At 33.7% G+C, this 21165-nt stretch overlaps 1 protein-coding gene across 1 annotated transcript in view; it reads right to left on the bottom strand.

Moving 5' to 3' along the window:
• Positions 1 to 19795, bottom strand: part of LOC143232032 (regulator of G-protein signaling 7-like) — a 98228-nt gene extending 78433 nt beyond the window's left edge. The window contains exon 1 of the mRNA XM_076467030.1: positions 19460 to 19795. The gene's annotated coding sequence lies outside the window, so the exon portion shown is untranslated. The remainder of the gene's footprint in view (positions 1 to 19459) is intronic.
• Between the last annotated feature and the right edge of the window lie 1370 nt (positions 19796 to 21165).

Below are 21165 nucleotides of genomic sequence, written 5' to 3'. Positions count from 1 at the left end.
TAATATCAGTAGGGAGATAAAACAAAGTGATAATACCAACATGGAAATAATGCAGAGGAGAAATAATGTGATAATATCAGTAGGGAGATAAAACAAAGTGATAATACCAACATGGAAATAATACAGAAAACAAATAATGTGATAATATCAGCAGGGAGATAAAACAAGGTGATAATACCAACATGGAAATAATACAGAGGAAAAATAATGTGATAATATCAATAGGGAGATAAAACAAGGTGATAATACCAACATGGAAATAATACAGAGGAAAAATAATGTGATAATATCAGTAGGGAGATAAAACAAAGTGGTAATACCAACATGGAAATAATACAGAGGAAAAATAATGTGATAATATCAGTAGGGAGATAAAACAAAGTGATAATACCAACATGGAAATAATACAGAGGAAAATAATGTGATAATATCAGTAGGGAGATAAAACAAAGTGATAATACCAACATGGAAATAATGTGATAATATCAGAGGAGAAAAACAAGGTAATGTGATAATATAATACCAGTAGGGAGATAAAACAAGGTGATAATACCAACATGGAAATAATACAGAGGAAAAATAATGTGATAATATCAGCAGGGAGATAAAACAAGGTAATACCAACATGGAAATAATACAGAGGAAAAATAATGTGATAATATCAGTAGGGAGATAAAACAAGGTGATAATACCAACATGGAAATAATACAGAGGAAAAATAATGTGATAATATCAGTAGGGAGATAAAACAAGGTGATAATACCAACATGGAAATAATACAGAGGAAAAATAATGTGATAATATCAGTAGGGAGATAAAACAAGGTGATAATACCAACATGGAAATAATACAGAGGAAAAATAATGTGATAATATCAGTAGGGAGATAAAACAAGGAAAAATAATGTGATAATATCCTCAAGGTGATAATACCAACATGGAAATAATACAGAGGAAAAATAATGTGATAATATCAGTAGGGAGATAAAACAAGGTGATAATACCAACATAGAAATAATACAGAGGAAAAATAATGTGATAATATCAGTAGGGAGATAAAACAAAGTGATAACCTCGGTAAGAAAGAATATTAAAAGACTTAAAATCAGGTGATAGTTGTTCATACAGACAAAAAACATTCTTTGGAAGTGACAAATCAAACCAAGAAACACCAACATTTATTATCAAAACCCGTTTTAACACGCATGGTATAGCCACGTTGATTGTGGTTGAAATGGTGATTTCGTTTCAAGCCTCGTTTTTGCAGAAACAGAAAAAAAACAACAATGGAAGTTGAGGTTGGTATCCTGATTTAGTTTTAAGTCCAGTTTTTTAACGGAACTCCAGTGTAATTTGTTATTAGAATGACCCAACATTATGTTTTAAGAGAGAAACTGACACAACCCTGGTATTTCCTGTTCGTAGAAGATTTGTAGTTATTAATGCTTACACTAAAACTGCTTAAAGATTGTTTCCAAACTTTTAAACCCTTAACATTTCACATAAAATCACTGTTCCATTCAAAACCAATCAATCACACAGTTTATAAACATAATAAATATGCGAGTGATACATCCAATCAATTATTTAAATGGTTTGTTACGTAAATTAATTTATTTCGGACAACTCTCCGATTTATTGCGTTACGTTTGTTAACGTATTACCATTTTAAATAACCAGAATTTGAATTTAGATTCAATAGTTAATTAAATGTTGATATGTATTAAATTTATTGTATTTGCCAACAAGATCGGCACACAATTTCCTTTTTTAACACAAATATATTTTAATATATAAACGAAAAATAATACAATTTACAATAACGTTTATTACAAATGATGGTTTATATACAAGTTTCACAAACTTACAGACAACACTGAATCTTCTATCTGGTCTAGAACTAAATATTTTATCGAAGATAAAGAAATTAATTCTCAGTTGATACTGTCACCACACACTTAATCTAGCTAACTGCTGTTTCTTGATTGGTTTCACAAAGGGTACCGATGAAGATATTTATTGTCCTCGTAGAAATGCAACGTCCGAAGTTAATTCACTGAAGCTAAACGTTTTGTAATGTTCGAAATCTATAAACGTTCCCAATCAGATTCCGTAGTTTTCTGATTAATAAGCGTTAATCACAATTACAGCTCCCGAGGCTTTTAGTACACTGTTTGCAGTGACCAAAGTAAATAATCTATATATGTAAAAACGGCTCGTTTGGGTTGAGAAATTTTTTTACATAGAGGAGCGAACAACGTTTCGACCTTCTTCGGTCATCGTCAGGTTCACAAAGAAAGGAAGAGGTAACTGACCGAAAGCTGACCACACGTTTGAAAGGGGTTGTGTAACTGAGGTTCTGTCGCTCGACGCGTTGGTTTGTATAGTTTAAGGTAAGATTGTCGAATATTCAACAATGTTCGAGAAGAGCTAGCGTTTTCGTAAAACAAATATTGTTGATTCTTACTTTCGATAATCTACAAATTTAGAGAACAGGCGGGACTTGTGCAATACACATCCAACAATATATGCATATGCATCAAACTGAACCACACGTAGGTATTAAAATAAACGTGTAACAGCAAATCCGTTACATGTGCAACAAGTACCTTCAACTACAACAATTGTGTATGTATTTGCAGTGTTGTAATTATTTTATTACGAATACGAGGTTCAAACATTCAAACGATATTTGTACGGTAGATTGTAAGTATCGATTTAAAGACTGACATCGTTTTCATGTTTTCCTTATTTTAAAATAAAATGTAGCGTTAATATTATAACATTAAAGTTAGATGTTTGTGCCTAATAAGACAGTTGTTTATATATTTTGTTTACGTTTCAAGTTCCGAGCTGGAACGCTAAAATGAGGCGTTCGATTCCTCTCGATTGACAGAGAAGGTAATCTGATGAGGCTTTATTATAACAAAACACACACACACTACTCTTTCAGTACAATGTTGATAACTCGTACAAAAATATTCTTCCTACTATAATTCTCATTTCGAGACAAAAAATAAACATGTATAATAGTTTCTATTCTATTCCTGAGACACGTAATTAATTAAGGATATCATGTATACTAATTTCTATTCTATTCCTGAAACATGTAATTAATTAAAGATGTCAGGTATACTAATTTCTATTCTATTCCTGAGACATGTAATTAATTAAAGATGTCAGGTATACTAATTTCTATTATATTCCTTAGACATGTAATTAATTAAGAATATCATCATTTTTCAGTTTATTCCCAGGTCAATCAATTTATTATGAATCTTTTTTAAAATTATTCTCAAGCCGTGTAGTTAATTATGAGTATTGTAAACTTCTTTTTTTTTTTTACTGTTTCGATTAATTATTGAGTCACGAGAAAATTCGGTTTCATTTTGTGTTGTGGTTGTAGATGAGTAGAAACAAGGTATTCATAATAAATCACAAGAAAACTCTCGTACTTATGATTTAATTATCAGATAAATTATATTTAACAAGTGTTCAGAATAATCTACGTAATCTGATGTATATAAACTGTTAACATATTGCTGTATTCAAATCTAATTCATATGCAATTAACGGGGATTAAATCACATAAGAACACGTTTTATTTATTATGCCAGTAAGAATGAACTTGAGTTTGTACTTTCTTAAGTAATAAATGTGTTGAGAGGAGAAAGATAAGTGATGAATAAAATGAGTATAAAAGCAAACACTAACACACATATACAAACATACACTACTGGCCAAAATCTTAAGGCCAATGAACATTAAGAATAAATATGCGTTGTTAGACTCAACCACTTATTTGAGTAAAGCTTCGAAAGATGAAAATAAGAAAAGGGAAAAATAAAAATAAAAACGTTTTTTAGCATTTAATAGGGAAAATGTGAACAATATGAAATTAGCCTAAATACTAGCTGGTCAAAAGTTTAAGGCCATACCAAAAAGAAGTCCTAAACAGGGTAGGAAATGCCCAACAAGAGGTCTCAGTAGTGAGTTGCACGGCCGTCATTGCGAATAACTTCAAACATTTGCTTTGGCATGGTCGATATAAGCGTTTGCAAAAGGCTGGCTGGAATGTTATTCCAAGTGGTGAATATGACTTCACGAAGATCGTGTAACGTTTGGAATTGAAGTCTTTTTCTATAGACTATCCTTGCCATCCACCCCAAACACTTTCATTGGGGTTCAGTTCGAGCGAAAACGCTGGATGGTCCAAAAGAATCACGTTATTCGCCATGAAAAAGTACTTTGTCCTGCAGGCATTGTGAATTGCAGCGTTTTCCTGCTGAAAATTCCAGTCGTTTCCACACAAGCAAGGGCCTTCAGTCAATAAGGATGCTCTCTCCAACAGACCAATGTAGCCAGCTGCTGTTTGACGCCCCTGTATAACCTGAAGCTCCATTGTTTCATGGAAGGAGAAAGCATCCCGAGTCGTGTAGAACATCTCTAAAGTGGGATACCCTTATCGTGCCAGTAACGTTAAAAGCCATTGGACCATTCAGGTTAATTTTTTCCCATCAGAAAACAAAACCTTTGTTCACTTTTCTACGTCCCATGTTTGGTGCTTCTCAGCAAAGTTTAACCGAGCTGTTTGGTTGTGTGGAAGGAAGCGTGGCCTTTGAATACGTTTACGTTTTTTAAAGCCTTTTTCTCGTGGATGCCGTCTTATTGTTCTTGAGCTGCATTGTGCGTCCGTAAGGGCCTAAATCTGGTTCGACGATCGGCTGGTGTCTTGCCGGACGATCCGTCAAATCCACCTGCTCAACGCCGGCGAAATTTTCTTGGGCCAACCACTTGAAATTCTCGTTCCGTATCCCTCAGGGTATTTTAAGAAATTTGCAACAGCAGTTTTACTACCCCCAATCTCACCAGCGATAGCACATTGAGAGACCTTGCTTTTGCAGCTCGACAATTCTGCCACGTTCAAACTCTGTCAACATTTTAGCCTTTGCCATGTTTTAACCCAATGTAACACAGGAGATGTCAGATAATGCTTAAACACAAATGACTAAATTTCGTTACGTGTTTACCGATTAACGCTTCGTTTCAGTATGGTTTTAAACTTTTGGCCAGCTGGTATTTAGGCTAATTTCATAGTATTCACATTTTCCCTATTAAGTGCTAAAAACGTTTTTTATTTTTATTTTCCCTTTTCTTATTTTCATCTTTCGAAGCTTTACTCAGATAAGTGGTTGAGTCTAACAACGCAAAATGCATATTTTTTCTTTATGTTCATTTGCCTTAATTTTTGGCAGTAGTGTATATAACGAAATATGAATTAATCACGCAATTAGGCTAGAAACAGGTTTTATATTTTATCTAAAGGACCTATTAACTCAACTGTATTTCACTTTTACTTATGAAGAAACTATCAGTATCTGCTGTACAACAACACCGCATTTCTAAAACAACGGTTTGAAAAGATAATGGTAAGAAACGCAAAAACACATATGAAAAATTAAAAAAATTGTAAGTATCTTCCCACGTACCCAATTAACCTGCATACCAAATTTAGTGAAGATCCATCTATCTGCAGGAGATAGGCTAGTGGTAAAAATCGCCCATAAAAATCGTAAAACTAAAAATTTATCTGTAGCCCCGCATGGATCCAATGAACCTCCACATTAATTTTGGTGAGTATTCATCCACACCCTGTGAAGTAGTTACACAAGCATACAAGAGACTACTGTTATATTTATATACTGCTTCAGATATTCGTAACATTACAGGATGTATTTAAATGTATTAAATTACGAACAGTCCAATACCACATAATATAACCAGATTTACGTGCAAGCCCACCCAAAAAAGTGAATGTATACTCATAGACTACGAGATTTCAATTTTGTTAAACACTGGTCGAAAGCAGAAAGAGACACTAGCCGATATACAAACCAATTTAATTAAAAGTGAGTTTTGAAGAAGAAGTTACCTCATTTTCTGCACGGTTTGTACACACTACCCGCTACGTATGAAGACTGGAGACAAACCAGGTGTTACACACTACCCGCTACGTATGAAGACTGGAGACAAACCAGGTGTTACATATCTTCCAAAACTGTATGCACTTCCCCATGGACCTCGAAAGTGTTCTGTTTCAAAATTAAGAGTTAACAAGTAATGATGTTTTACCTCTTTAAGTTCATATGACATGCTGTGTTATGGTCTACAGAGGGCATCATTATTCTCGTGATTTATGGCATGGATACGTTTTACTGACGTCACAAAAACACAACTAGAAACTTCAAGCGTCGCTTATGTGATGTCATTTTTGTCTAATAAATCACTGACAGACAACGCACTACTATGAGTGATTAAAGCAGGTGACATTTCCAGGCGGTTTTCTGCCTCCTTTCGAGAAAATAACGTTTCAAAGGTGTCACGCCTTTTAAAACTTTTGCAAAAGGCGTTACGTTCTAGAAGTGTTACTCATGTTCTAAAACTATAAGTTTCACGTGTTATTAAACTGTAAATTGAACTTGTTCCAAAAGCTACGTTTTATTAAGCGCAGTCCAAATATAAAACTTATCAAACGAATACACACATGAGAACCCATATCTTTTCAAATAAATCTAGACTGAAAACATTCCGAATTATTTTCGCTAGTACAAAACCAAAGCGCAGGCCATGAGAGGAAAATAAAACTACATTTCCTTGAGGAGCAACATTTTCAGGTTAGGAAGTCTGAAGGGAGAAACTGTTTACAAATTAAAATCCATTATGTGCTCACTTCAAGAAAAAAGTGTAATATACATCTAATACATTCTTTATAACCATGAGTGTGTCATAATACAGAACACAGTATATCTTTTGTTGTGTCTTATTTTCGGCAACAATATTTTCAGTACTTATTATGAGATATCACATCAAAATTATTTTATCATGCGTTTGGAAATTTTGCATACGACACTGAAAAAATCATGGTTCATCGGTGCCACACAGCGGTCTTCATGCGTCTTTCACAAGTTTTACGATGACTACAGGATTATTAAAAGCGCATGCGCATGGGTGTAATTTTTCTGATTTTAATTAAAGCTTTCTATGGGTTGTCAAACTGATTCATCCTAATATTACATCTCTGACACTCAACACATTACAGAAATTTATTGAAGCAGAAAATATTTTATACATTATTGGAATAATGATGCATTGTATGTTCATATCTGTAAAGTGATTTAGTTGGAATATTACGTGTTTCCAATAACCTAGTAAACTCTCCAAATTTCTCACTTTTCAGAACTTTAACTGTAGATAAAAGTTTAACAGGCCTTGGAAACATTAGTTTTAAATTCGTTCTAATTATTGCTGTGAATTAGAATCACGACTGAGTAAAGTCAGCCTGTCATCACGAAAATACGATACGTTATTTGTGCTCTATTAACGTTAGAGACACGGGTTACGTCCGTGTGTGTATTTAAGGAAACATTCCCAGTTTGTTTCGTGTTCGCATTACATTTACAGAGACAGAGATTGATGTAGTGAGAAGTTGTGTATGACAGAACAAACCATCTCGTGCTGCAACAAGTTACAAAATCTATAATCTCCGCCCCTAAGAACAAGACTTACACGCATGCAAGCACGCGAAACATCGATATACTTTATATAAAAATATACATCCTTTTCCTTAAATTATTCTAAAGTTCAAGTCTAGGACAATTAACGTTGTTTATTAAAAAAAAAAAAGAACCGAAACGTATGTAACGTTGCTTGGAGAGAACTTTTCGTGACAAGCTAAATGAATACTAAGCATTTCACCAAGTGTTTTTCTTTAGCAGATAATAGGTACTATTTAAACGATTTTCTAAAATCTATCGTCTCAGTAGCCACTGAACGAGCGTTCTTTACTAAATATTTTATTACAATTGCCTGTTCACTAATCTAACTGATGCTCTGTACCATTATTAATGCTTTACGAAATTCGAGTTTCAGTAGTAACTTAATGGGTTCTCCTTGTACAGTTGTAAATATTTCACTGAAATCGATTCTTTCAGCACTAACCTAGTAGATGCATTATACCCTAATCGAATGATTTTATTTACATTTTTCCAAGTGCGACTTTCTACTATATATTCCATTACATTTGCCAATTTCAACTGTATCATAATAACTGCTAACTATTGTTTTGATACAATCGACTAACTTCGTCAATGTCTTATTGCACTGTAGCGAATGTCCTACCAAAAGTGATTTTTTCAGCTGTAATACCATGACTGTTACTTAATCTACTAACAACCTGTTATTTCATTAGTAACTTAGATATATTCGGTCTACTAAATTGTTTACTAAAATCTACTTTTCCAACAGTATCTTAACGAACTTTTAGTCCATTGGATGTTTAATAAAAGCTACTATTTCAGTAGTAACCTAATAACTGTTATTCTGTTTGTTTGTTTGTTTTAATTTCGCGCAAAGCTACTTGAGGGCTATCTGCACTAGCCGTCCCTAATTTAGCAGTGTAAGACTAGAGGGAAAGCAGCTAGTCATCACCTCCCACTGCCAACTCTTGGGCTACTCTTTTACCAACGAATAGGGGGATTGACTGTCACATTATAACGTCCCCACGGCTGAAAGGGCGAGCATGTTTTCGTATGATGGGGGATTCGAACCCGCGACCCTAAGATTACAAGTCGAACGCCTTAACCAACCTGGCCATGCCGGGCCATGCTATTCTGCTAAATGTTTAGCTGAAATTTAACCAGTAACCTAATAGATGCTATATGTATATATATATATTCCAAAATCCACTTATTCAGCAATAAATTTCCTAGTAAAATTGAGTGTTCCAACAGTGAATTGATGTTCTGTTATTACTATTTCTGACTTGATTTACCAGATTCTTGACTAAATTTGTCATATTTCTGACCTTTTACAAAATTCTAGTCATATTTCTTACTACAACTGCAAACTTTGTGGTCACATTTATCGGACTTGAGGCCAAATTCACCATATTTCTGACCAGTTTCCCAAACTTTTATGATAAAATTCATTAGATTCTGACCATTTTCACAAAAATGTATGATCAAATTTATCAGCTTCTGACCACATTTAAGGAATGTGTTCTAAGCATGTGTCAAACTTCTTCAGCAAGTTGATTATCTTACTTCATTACAATTACAGTTGATTATTTAATAGTATAAACCCAGATTTTAAATTCACAAGTCAGCAGTTTCACTAGTACTTCAGTCAGATTTCTTTAATTACATAATTGCTTAAAAACGAAAAATAAAATATGTTTATTACAACTGATAGTTTCTAATATACTGCAGCTTTCTCTAAATTATATTTATATTCAGAATATATTAGTAATAAATAACAGCATCCCCAGTAGGTTTGCTAACTTATAACACTAGAAACTGGTTTCGATACCCATGGTTGGGAGCGTATAGATAGCCCTTTGTGTAGCATTGTGCTTAACTACATACAAACAAACTAATAAGCCACCTGCTGATACAGCGGAAATTCTACGGATTTACAACGCTAAAATCAGGGGTTTGATTCCCCTCGGTGGACTCATCAGATAGCATAGGGTGGCTTTGCTTTATGAAAAACACTCACACACAAACCAATAAACAATAGTTGAACTTTGTGAAGGGAGTACAATACAGACATTGTTTTATATACGACTGGTTTTTTCGTTTATATCAATAGTTCTATGAAATACCCTTCATATCACGGGAACTTCAGTGTCTGCGAGATTAACATTATTGTATACTGTAGACAAGAAACGAACAACGTTTATATTTCCGCTATGAAACAAGAGCGATAAGTGATGTGTGGATATTCTTAATTTTCAAATTTATTATTATCGTTTAATTTAATAAGAGAAATTATTACGAGAAATAAATTAAAACAAAACTTTTAGTAGTTTTGAATAATAAAAGTTATTTAAAATGAGAAGAGCCCAAGAAAGTCTTATTTTAAAAATATGATGCGTAAACCCATAAACAAATTTTGTGCTTTTGAGCTTCAAGAGATGATCTTTAAGGATTAATCAAATCAGAATGCCGAAACATTACGAGTTTTTTTAGTAAAGCCCCTTCAGTGGCACAGTGATATGCCTGCGGACTCACACCGCTAAAATGTGGGTTTCGATACCCGTGGTGGGCTGATCCCATTGTGTAGCTTTGTGCTTAATTCAAAACAAACCAAATTCTTTTTGTAAAATTAAATTAAAAATACTTGAAATCAAAAAACATTATTTCCCTTAAGTAGGAAATTCCAAGGAAAATCTACGTGAGAACTGGAAAGTGTTAAGAAGGAAATTTTAAAGTTAAAAAAAATTAAACTGACAGCAGCAAATAAAACTTATGTGGTTACCGGAAGACAAGTACACATGATAATATTACATATGACAAAGAAAGGAAAGTCTGAAGAATGCAAAGGAATATATTAAAATGGAGGTTGACAAGTCATAAATAGCTAAGTTCTTTAAGTAAAAAACGGAATATAAAAAGGTAGTAAAAGGATGTGGTGAAACTTGGCAGTATGCATTTCAAGTAATGAACCAGAAGATCGCAGGAAAAGATGTAAAAATGAGATTCGCAAACACATGATTTAAATTTATATTTCAAATCATGAAGTGCAAGAGAATTCAAGACTTACATAACAGTTAAGAGCTTCGGGTGTTCTGTAGAATTATACTTAAAATATGCTTTAAGGTTATGTGAAAGCTTGAGTAAAAAAATTTGCATTATTCACTTATACAATATAATTATGCCCCCTCCTCCATATATATATATATATATAAAATAGATAATATACTTAAGAAACTTGAAAGATCGGCAGTAAAAAAAAAACATTATATGGTGTTAACAGTGCAATCTGGTGATTTTTTATACTTTTCTCTTGCTTTAGGCAGTTACGTAATTTGTTTTACTCTTATTGTACGATCGTTTAACAAACAGCGACGTGATAGATTAACACTTTGTTTTATTATTTTAAAAAATGAACAATGGACATTGTTGTTACGTAACTAAAAATGTCTAAAACCTCATCAGCTAATTAATAATCATTTTTTCATGTCGACTGTTTCATTTTATTCAGTAAAGTGTTTGTTACATGAACGACACGAAAAACAACTTACTTTTAATCACTTGATATGTTCACATCAACTTCCATGTTTATGATACGATATCTGAGGAAAAATGTGAAAAATGTATCTGTTTGTGAGAAATATTCCTACAATTACAATTCGTAACATCATAATGGGCTAAGGGCATTAAAATGAAACGGGCTTATTGACGAAAAATGTGTTTTTTTAAAGCATCATAAAGCAAGATTTTTTAGAGAGAGTTGAAGTCTTAAATGAGACTCCAGAGATTGGGGTTGCCTTTAGTATACAGAGAGTAAAAAGCCATAACATGTAAACAGATTATATTTTACTTCCATTCAACTGGTCTTATAAGCAATTTTAAAATCGAAAGCAGTGAAGTTTTGTGTATTAAAACTTAATAGCATATCACAAATGTTTTGCTTTCTCTGTAAAGACCTAAAAATCTCTGTGTGTAATTCATTTTAAAGTTGATTTTTTTAATTTTTTCTAAAGCTACATTGTTATAGTATAAGATATAGCTGAAAATAATATTTCATCTCTGGTATTCTTAGATTGAAACATTGTTAGAGTATACGATATAGCTGGAAATAATATTTCATCCCTGGTATTCGTAGACTAAAACATTGTTAGAGTATATGGCATAGCTGGAAATAATATTTCATCCCTGGTATTCATAGATTAAAACATTGGTAGAGTATATGATATAGCTGGAAATAATATTTCGTCCCTGGTATTCTTAGACTAAAACATTGGTAGAGTATATGATATAGCTAAAAATAATATTTCATCCCTGGTATTCTTAGATTAAAACATTGATAGGGTATATGATATAGCTGGAAATAATATTTCGTCCCTGGTATTCTTAGACTAAAACAGTGTTGTCTAAATTAACGAAGAATGAGAAGATAATGTCTTATTTCAAACCAACTATTTGTTTGTACAAATCATTTAAATACTTAACCAAAAGAAACAACTCTGAAACTAGGCACAAAATGAGCTCTTTAACAGCATGTTTTGACGTGAAGTGAATTTAACTAAACCTGAGTTAAAGTTGCTGCTAAAACTTCTTTTAAGTGTGCAAGAATCAGACAGATAAAAATGACCATTTGCACCAAATAAACAACTTGTGAGTTATGTACTTCCGATACAAATTAGTTCCTGATATTGCAAGTTGGTTTTCAGATCTATCAAGAGTGAATACAACTCTCCAAACGAATACGTGCTCAATACATTACCAGCAATTCTTGATTTTGACATTTTACTTCCTGTAGGAACAAAAACTAATCACTCTGATACTTTTTGTCATTTTTTTTGTTTAGTTTCTTTGCCGCGGTCTAGTGGTTCATAGAATGGTTCGAGTTTTTTATTCAAGTACAAACTTTCAGCTCATACCCCACCTCTTAACAGATTTGAGATGTAATTACATCCGCAACTATTGAAGATTCTCTTTTTTTTCATAAATTGAATCGTCTTGTTTTTGTACAACATTGCATAAATCGTGACTCGTCAACGAAAAGGTGAAATAAGAGTGATGGCATCTTTAATTAAGGCTCCGTATGTCACTCTATTTCCATCAAAACTTTCCGGATATATTCAGCGAGTTGACATTTTACGAACTTCATAACTAGTTACAAATACCTTATTATTTCAAAATAAGAGTCACTTTTTCCAAAACACGGCGTGGCCACGTGGTTAAGACACTCGACTCCTAATCCGAGGGTCGCGGGTTCGAATTCCACGTCGCACCAAACATGCTCGTCCTTTAAGCCATGGGAGCGTTATAAGGTGACGGTCAATGATCCTATTCATTGGTAAAAGAGTAGCCCATTGGGTGACGGGGGTAATGATGACTACCTGCCTTTCCGCTAGTTTTACACTACCAAATTTGGGACGGCTAGCGCAGGTAGCCATCTTGTAGCTTTGCGCGAAATTCAAAACAAACAAATCGTTTTTACAATGATCTAGCCCCTCACAACTGCATACAGAGTTCCAAGAACTATATCATCTCAGTTCATTCACAAATACTCGAACATACCAACCACACCAGATAGACTCCTACATAGTACAATAATGTAATTTAATAAGAATTGGATGATAAACGAATTACTATGTGAACTAGACAGGAACCTCATACATGATGAAGCTAGTCCTAAATATCTCTCCCCAGTTAACTTATATTTTAAATATAAAAATAAAAAAAAATAATAAAAGTATATGTACATATATATATATATTTTTTTTAATGCCACCAACAAACTTGAAATTCTGCTGATAGAATAAAATAATCACTATATACGAGCCACAATACATGGACATTGCCCTGAAAAGGATCAAAATAATATTCAGTTCTACAATTATAAATACCAATCCGATAAGAACATAAGTACGGGGAGGAGAAAGAGGTCACAGAAAACAATTGGCATAACTTCTGCAAGAACTTAGAAAAAAACAAGAAAAATCCAAAAGAATTCTGGAAAAAATTCAAGAGTATTGCGTCAGACAAAAACACAAATCACATGTTACAACACATCACACACAACAATAAAATCGCAAGGACGGACGAAGAGAAAGCTGACTTATTAGCTGACTATTACAAATCCGCTTTTAGCGATTTAAACTCAGTAGATTTCGACACACAACACCAACACCATGTCAACAACTACATAAATGCAAACCAAGCTTCATTCTCACCAGAATTTCCCGGAGAGACACTAGAAGCATACTCAAATTCAATCAATAGAAAAATAACCATAACCGAACTAAAGATTAATATCAAAACTTGAAGAACACTTCCCCGGACATGACCAAATACCAAATATTATTCTCAAAAAAGTTCTACTCTCTTACTACAACACCTCACAAACATCATGAACATTTCATTAGCGACAGGGTATTACCCTGACACGTGGAAAAAAGCCATCATAACAACGATCCCCAAGAAACAAACTAACAGAACAAATCCAGATAATTTCCGCCCCATCAGTCTGTTAAGCTGCCTTGGCAAACTGATGGAGAGAATTATCTCAACCGTCTCCTCCATTTTTGCGAATCAAACAACATCCTTCCAGAATCTCAAAATGCCTCCAGAAAAATAGACAAACAACAGATCACCTCACACGACTCACCGAATCAATATACAAAGCTTACAACAACAATCAAGTAACCATCGGGGTATTCCTAGATGTCAAAAAAAGCATTCGACAGCGTTTGGCACAATGCCATCATATACAAACTAAACCACCTACAAATAAATCCTACGATAGTCAAATGGATTTCAAATTTTTTAACCAATAGAACAGCACAAGTAAAAGTCAATAAAACCATATCCAAATTATTTAATATAACGGCAGGAGTGCCCCAAGGATCAGTCCTCTCTCCACTTCTTTACATAATTTTCGTCAGTGACATACCTTTTCCAAATCTAACATACACACACAATTCACAATACGCAGATGACATCGCAATCTGGAGCACCTCCAGAAACCCAGTAATGGCCATGTCTCGCGTACAAGAATCACTAGACAACGTCTCAACATGGAGCAACAAGTGGAGGGTCGTGTTAAATCCGACAAAAACACAAGCAATCACCTTCTATAGAAAACTAAAGAAGCAAAGAAAAATCTAGAAAAATAAATCTATCACTTGGAAACACAACCATTAACATGAGCAAAAACATCACATTCCTTGGCGTCACTTTCGACACAAAACTAACATGGAAAAACACATAAACAATATACACTCATCAATAAGAAAAGGATTTCATATCTAAAGACTATAACTGGTAAACAATCAAAATGCGCACCGAACACCATTATACAAATATACAAGGCTTACATCCGTCCACTAATAGAGTACGGATGTCAAGTAACATACAATATGTCAAACAACACACTCCAGAAAATCCAAGTGCAACAAAACAGAATATTAAAATCCGCATTCAGTTTACCATCTTTTACACCAACAAATTATCTACACCAAATTAGTAATTTACCAACTATAAGAGATAGAATAACAGAACTTTCTATGAAATATTATCGAAAAGCAGAAAACAGAAACAAACTAACGGCATCACTACACAAATTATCAAGTGCACCAACAAAATACATATCACCATACAACATATTTCAAGAATCCCAATCCACTCAACAAAGAGTCTAAATACATAAAAACTATGTTATTAACATGAATTCCTTTTTTTTTTCAGGTACAGGGCACACGACAGGCAAAACTTTCGGCGCCTGTCGTGTGAAAGTGGGTTTTCTCGGGGTACTCCCGTTTCCCCCCAAATCAAAATCTTCAGGCATTGGATTTCTAGATCCCAGCCCAGGCAACCTTTTTGCCAGACCCAGAATCGGGCCGTTTGATTTGATCTGAACTTGAGTGAATTACATTCATGTTCACATCTACCCAACTTTTTCTTTTCGAGACAGGTCCCGACCTTTCCTTCTTTCCACTGCTACCTTTGCCTCCACCCAAAAGACCATTTAGTGAGACATTCCCCACCCAAAAAGTCAAGAATAATAACGATAATTAATTTATTAAAATAATAATAATAAAAAAAACAACCCACCACTTAATCCTAATAACAATCCACGAAAGGGGACGAAGAGGAACTACAAAGTTCCTGAACACCCCAGTTGGAGAGAGAACTCTTCGGATTTCTCTCTCTCTAAACTGAACCCCTGCCACGTTAGTTTAGTTTAGTTTAGGTCACAGAGAACCTGACCCTCCAGGGTATGAACTTTTCTTACCCAAACACCGACAGACATTATAATGATCTAGCAAGTGAAGTCACAAATGATTTTTTAAAACATTTTTTTTTCGTTGTAAACATGATATGAAATATGATATGTATATGATTTCATATCCGAGATGTCAATATTGATCCCATTTGTGTAATTAATTAATGAGTTATGGTGATCCCAAATAACTGTTACGCATTGTCTATAAGAACATTTCTTCGTTGTTAACACTTCTCATGATTCATGCTTCCTTCTGACGCAAGTTGTACTCTATTATGAATACTTTCGTTTTATAAGTGCGTCGTGTAGAGTGACTTATGTTGTAATTTTTGAGATTTTAAATGAACTTTGTTGGAGTCCACCTTATTGCCATAATTTGAAAACTGCATTGTTTAACAATATTTCACCACGTGTTGCTAAAAGACTTCAGGCTTCAACTGTTAAACAACATTGTTGCTACAACATTTTACTTACGTTTCGATTATTTTATTTACTTTGTATACATAAATAATATTCATCTTCCATCTTCATAAATAATGTAATATAATCACAGAACATAGTTATCACAATCAAGAATAGTTTACTATTCCAAAAACCAAGTAAGTTCGTTGCTTCTTTAGTTGCGAAAAAATTGGGTAAGATATAAAATTCAAAATTTGATTTCATTTCAGAAAGAAAAAACATTTATCATCGTGTTATTCAAATGTATTTTTATATAAATAATTAATTAAGTTTAATATATAGCATTTGTATGATGAAATAAACGTTTATGTGTTTTCTTATAGCAAAGCCACATCAGGCTATCTGCTGAGTCCACCGAGGGGAATCGAATCCCTGATTTTAGCCTTGCAAATCCGGAGACATACCACTCAACTAGCGGGGAACAAAATAAATGTTACCCATGTGCAGCCATCCATCATTTATATTTAAAAACTTTGAGCATTTAATTCAAAATATTATACACTTATTTTAGTTCAATGAATTATCCTTGTTATAAGAAAAAATTCTAACTATATCATAATTAAAGTGAAAATTAACTATATATGCTCTTATATTCAGTATCCATATTATATTTTAAGATGCCAGCTATTTTTGTGTGGATAAAATCGAAACAGCATCAGAAAAACCATTTTCCATGGTTGTAACATACTGAAATCAAACTTTCAAACCTTGTAACAAGTTGAAAGAAGATCAATTACTTTCACACCAAATATTAAATTAGTCCTAAACTGTGTTTTTTGGGTTTTATATAAGCAACCCTTGTCGAAATCCTCAAGTCTAACCTACACGATTTTTCGCTCAGTTTGTAGGCTTTAAGAACAAGATGAGTTTTTTAGCCACCAAGTGTAACGTTAGAATTTAATTAAATTTAATTTAGCTGAAATTTATGTGCTATTTATATATTGCGCATCTAGGTTATAAATTTTACCAGTATTTATAAAGTAAAAAATGGCTGAGAAACACTTGCCGATTTATTCATTATACGTGAGAATTTACAATATCTCTTCCTTTATATTAAATCAACTAGTAGGTTTATAAATTATGTACATTTATGAATCGAAATGCATTTGTATTAAAAAATAAAAACTTGTAGTTTTCAAACGATTGTTTGTTTTTGAATTTCGCGCAAAGCTATACGAGGGCTATCAGCACTATCCGTCTCTGATTTAGCAGCGTAAGACTAGAGAGAAGGCAACTAGTCATCACAACCCACCGCCAACTCTTGGGCTACTCTTTTACCAACTAAGAGTGGAATTGACGGTAACTTTATAACGCCCCCACGGCTGAGAAGGCGAGCATTTTGGTGTGACGGGGATTCGAGCTCGTGACCCTCTGATTACGAGTCGAGCGCCTTAACCACCTGGCCATCCCGGGCTTTTATCAAATGAATATGATTCTGTAAATTACCGTACTCATTACATCGACATACCAATTTAATAATTATTAAATAGACGATTCAATAAAACGAAGACGACGTTATAAACTACCTTGTATATTTAATAAATCAAGTATTTTTCTCACCAAACCTGCAATAGTAATGACATTTATAAACTGACAGGTTGATTTATATCTTTCTTGGGTAACGTAGATGAAAAGACCACGATGCTAACAATTGTATCAACTGCACATACAATTTAGCTTAAACTGCAAAGTTTGCAGTTGACACCTCATAATAGTATCTTCGACGGTGTCTGTGAACAAAACTCGGAAACTGCTTGAACGCTGTAGTTCAAATTTCAAGGAAACAGTAATAAATTGTTTATAAAATACGCCGTTAAAGAAAAACTTTCAAAGCTTTATAACTAGTTAAAGTCATTTGTTACAGTTGTAATGAATATTTCGAAACATTTAGTTGCATCTTGCTTGTTTATTAATTGAATTCAGTTACCTAGCGGAAAAGAAGTGCGACAATAGAATCCTGTTAGGTACCATTGCTAAGAAGCAAGAGCCTCGATATATATACATATATATATGTACACATTTCTGTCTTAAAATATATATAGATATACGATGAAACACAATATATTTAAGCAATTAATAAGCATTATTTAATTATTTTAATACAGGATCACTAACACTACAACTGTAAATTTATCAAGAGGTCTCTTAAAATATTTACAAGACTATTTCCAAATGGACTTTACAGCTTAGAAGTGATTAAAATCAATATGTTATGATTTTAGTTGTTTCGCAGAAATGTTTTTTTTTTGTTTGAAAACTCAGGCTAGGATACCTCACATCTGTGAACATTTTGCTTCTTACTTTCATATAATTCAGATGAATCATTATAAGAAAATGTTTGACAAGCTAATCAATGACAGCAATGTGTCAGGATAAAAGCAGCTACTGGTGAAAGAACAAGTCATATTTTGTCTTCTTTATTTGAACATGAAACTTAAAATAGCTCTGGACAGTATTTGGTGTCAAGAAACACTCCAGTTCACCATCAAACTTAAGTTACAGATTTAACTAAAGCTTAAGATGGCGCCAGTTTTACTTTCTAGTGCAAACAAGAACGAACTTGTATAGATATCTATAGTCGAACCACTGGCGCTAATAGCATTTTAAGATGGCGTCCGCGTAACTTCACGCCACAACATGTTATAGTATTTCGAATATCTATCAAAGTTTATTTATTATTAAATTATTTTAGACTTATCCACGAACACCGTTATTAAACGGTAAAAAAAATTATGTTAACTTCTGTATCAAAAACAGTAGATGGTTTCTTTCACTGTAGTAATGGTACTTAGAAAATAAGACATTTACTTTTTTTTAGTTTAAGAGCAAAACATTTATATTTACAAATTAAAGAATGTTATTTTCAAATAATTGCAGCAGTTATGTGTCAGTTACTTTGGACCGTAAGCACTAAAATTATTTTGCTTGATTTTCAAAAGTAGGAAAGCGACAAGTTTTCTTGAAATAAGTTACATTTTTAAGCCAATAAATATAAATTACATTTTTTCTTTGCCTTTCAAAACTAATTACAGAAGCAAAATATCGAGGAATAAGTAACATGTTTTGAATAAACACAAAAACCTATAATTTTATTCCAAAAAACATTTTTGTAGAAAGATGACAATATCATACCTAATAAAAATTAACCGTATCACTTTGGAGTTGGAGAATTAGAAACATGCCCTTTGGTAAGCGGAACTTACCTTTGTTATATTATCAAATCGTGCCCAACATAGTACTCTTAATTTGAACTCGAACTCGGCTAGTTTAACTACAAGTTACACACAGCGTATGGTAGGATATAAAAAACGTCAGTGACTTCGCTGCTACTATCTTTTTACAAGTAGGATGTTTGTGAGCAGTTACTTAAGTACAAACAAATAACGCCTAATGGTTTGTCACCTTCTCAGAAAGAGGAGATAAGAGCAACTGTTCGTTTAATTGAGTGAAATGATACGCTCTTAAGAAAGCTTCGAGAAGTATGACGTCTCAAGAGTGCCCGGCTGTTGCCATTGGAGCGCGCCCGTGCGGCGTGCTAGTTCTCACAGACTGCCAACTCTTGCACGCGCTCTTCACGTTATCCACACTGCAGCAGCCGAGGGATCAATAAAACCTTTCATAAGTGCATAAGAGGAACCTTTTGGGATTTGTTTTTCGTCTGTAAACATAGTTTCGACTGTCCATAACTCACAGTTTCGTAAAGGCCTAAACTAATCTGTTACTGTTCTTGTTACAAAGTAAAATATTTGTTTAATTTATGCCATACACAAGTTATCAAAGATACATTTCGGCTCAATTTTTAATTACATATTGTTGGTTAAGGTTAAGCTACCAAAGAATAGCTCAACTTTACACAACGTGTGTGTTATAGTAAACACACGGTTTTATCACACTCCTTGATGTTTCCGTGATGAATAAAAGCAGTAACGAACTAGAGTGTGTGTGTTTTTCTTTTAGCAAAGCCACATTGGGCTGTCTGCTGTGTCCACCGACGAGAAACGAACTAAACATAAGTTATTTATACTGCTGATGTCTCGGTACTTCAAAGAGAGGTGACAAAATATGGCAAACAGTTATATTTATCTTTAGAGTTAGAATGTTTTCAGAGTCTATAGTGGGTACTAGAGGGATTTAGATATTTTCTGGAGATGATAATAAAAAAGGAAATTTTTATTTCTATCAATTGTGTTTTCGTTTGTTTGCTTTTGAATTTCGTGCAAAGCTACACAAGGGTTATCTGCGCCAGCCGTCCCTAATTTAGCAGTGTAATACTAAAGGTAAGGCAGATAGTATCACCACCCACCGCCAACTCTTGGACTACTCTTTTACCAACGAATAGTGGGATTGACCTTCACATTATAATGTCTCACTGCTGAAAGAGCAAACATGTTTGGTGTGACAGGGATATGAACCCGTAACATTCGGATTATGAGACGAGTGCCTTAACCATCTGACCCTGGCGGGCCGAGAGACAAAAGGGAGATGTGGTGAGCTTAACCACACGGATCCTTCCAAAACATTGAAACATTTGTTTGTCTAAAATAGTTAAAATGTACTGATGTGTGTTACCACCTGAAGTCTAAACAGAATCTCGGTGTGCTCTCTCTCTTTTTAGATGTTATCAAACTGATGACGGCTATAACTCTCTGAAGATTGAATGGCTTCATCAATATTTAACTTCTGACTACATCTATGATGTCGTAACGACATCTGCATGGCAATTGTTTTATTGGAGCAAATCTCCGGTATCTATACGATGTTGAATGATATTTGTTTGTTGGTCATATGTTTCTTCAAATGCACTAATATATTTCATTACCTTTACGAGTTTTGTCTACTGGTCTGAACTTAAATTACTTGAAAAACTTTCGAGCATTATCTGAATACCAAACACAAGTTCACTTCTCCA

Source organism: Tachypleus tridentatus, chromosome 11, assembly GCF_004210375.1.
Source record: "Tachypleus tridentatus isolate NWPU-2018 chromosome 11, ASM421037v1, whole genome shotgun sequence".
NCBI lineage: Eukaryota > Metazoa > Arthropoda > Merostomata > Xiphosura > Limulidae > Tachypleus > Tachypleus tridentatus.
Note: the sequence above shows the minus strand (reverse complement) of the source record. Positions and strands in the feature narration are given on the sequence as shown.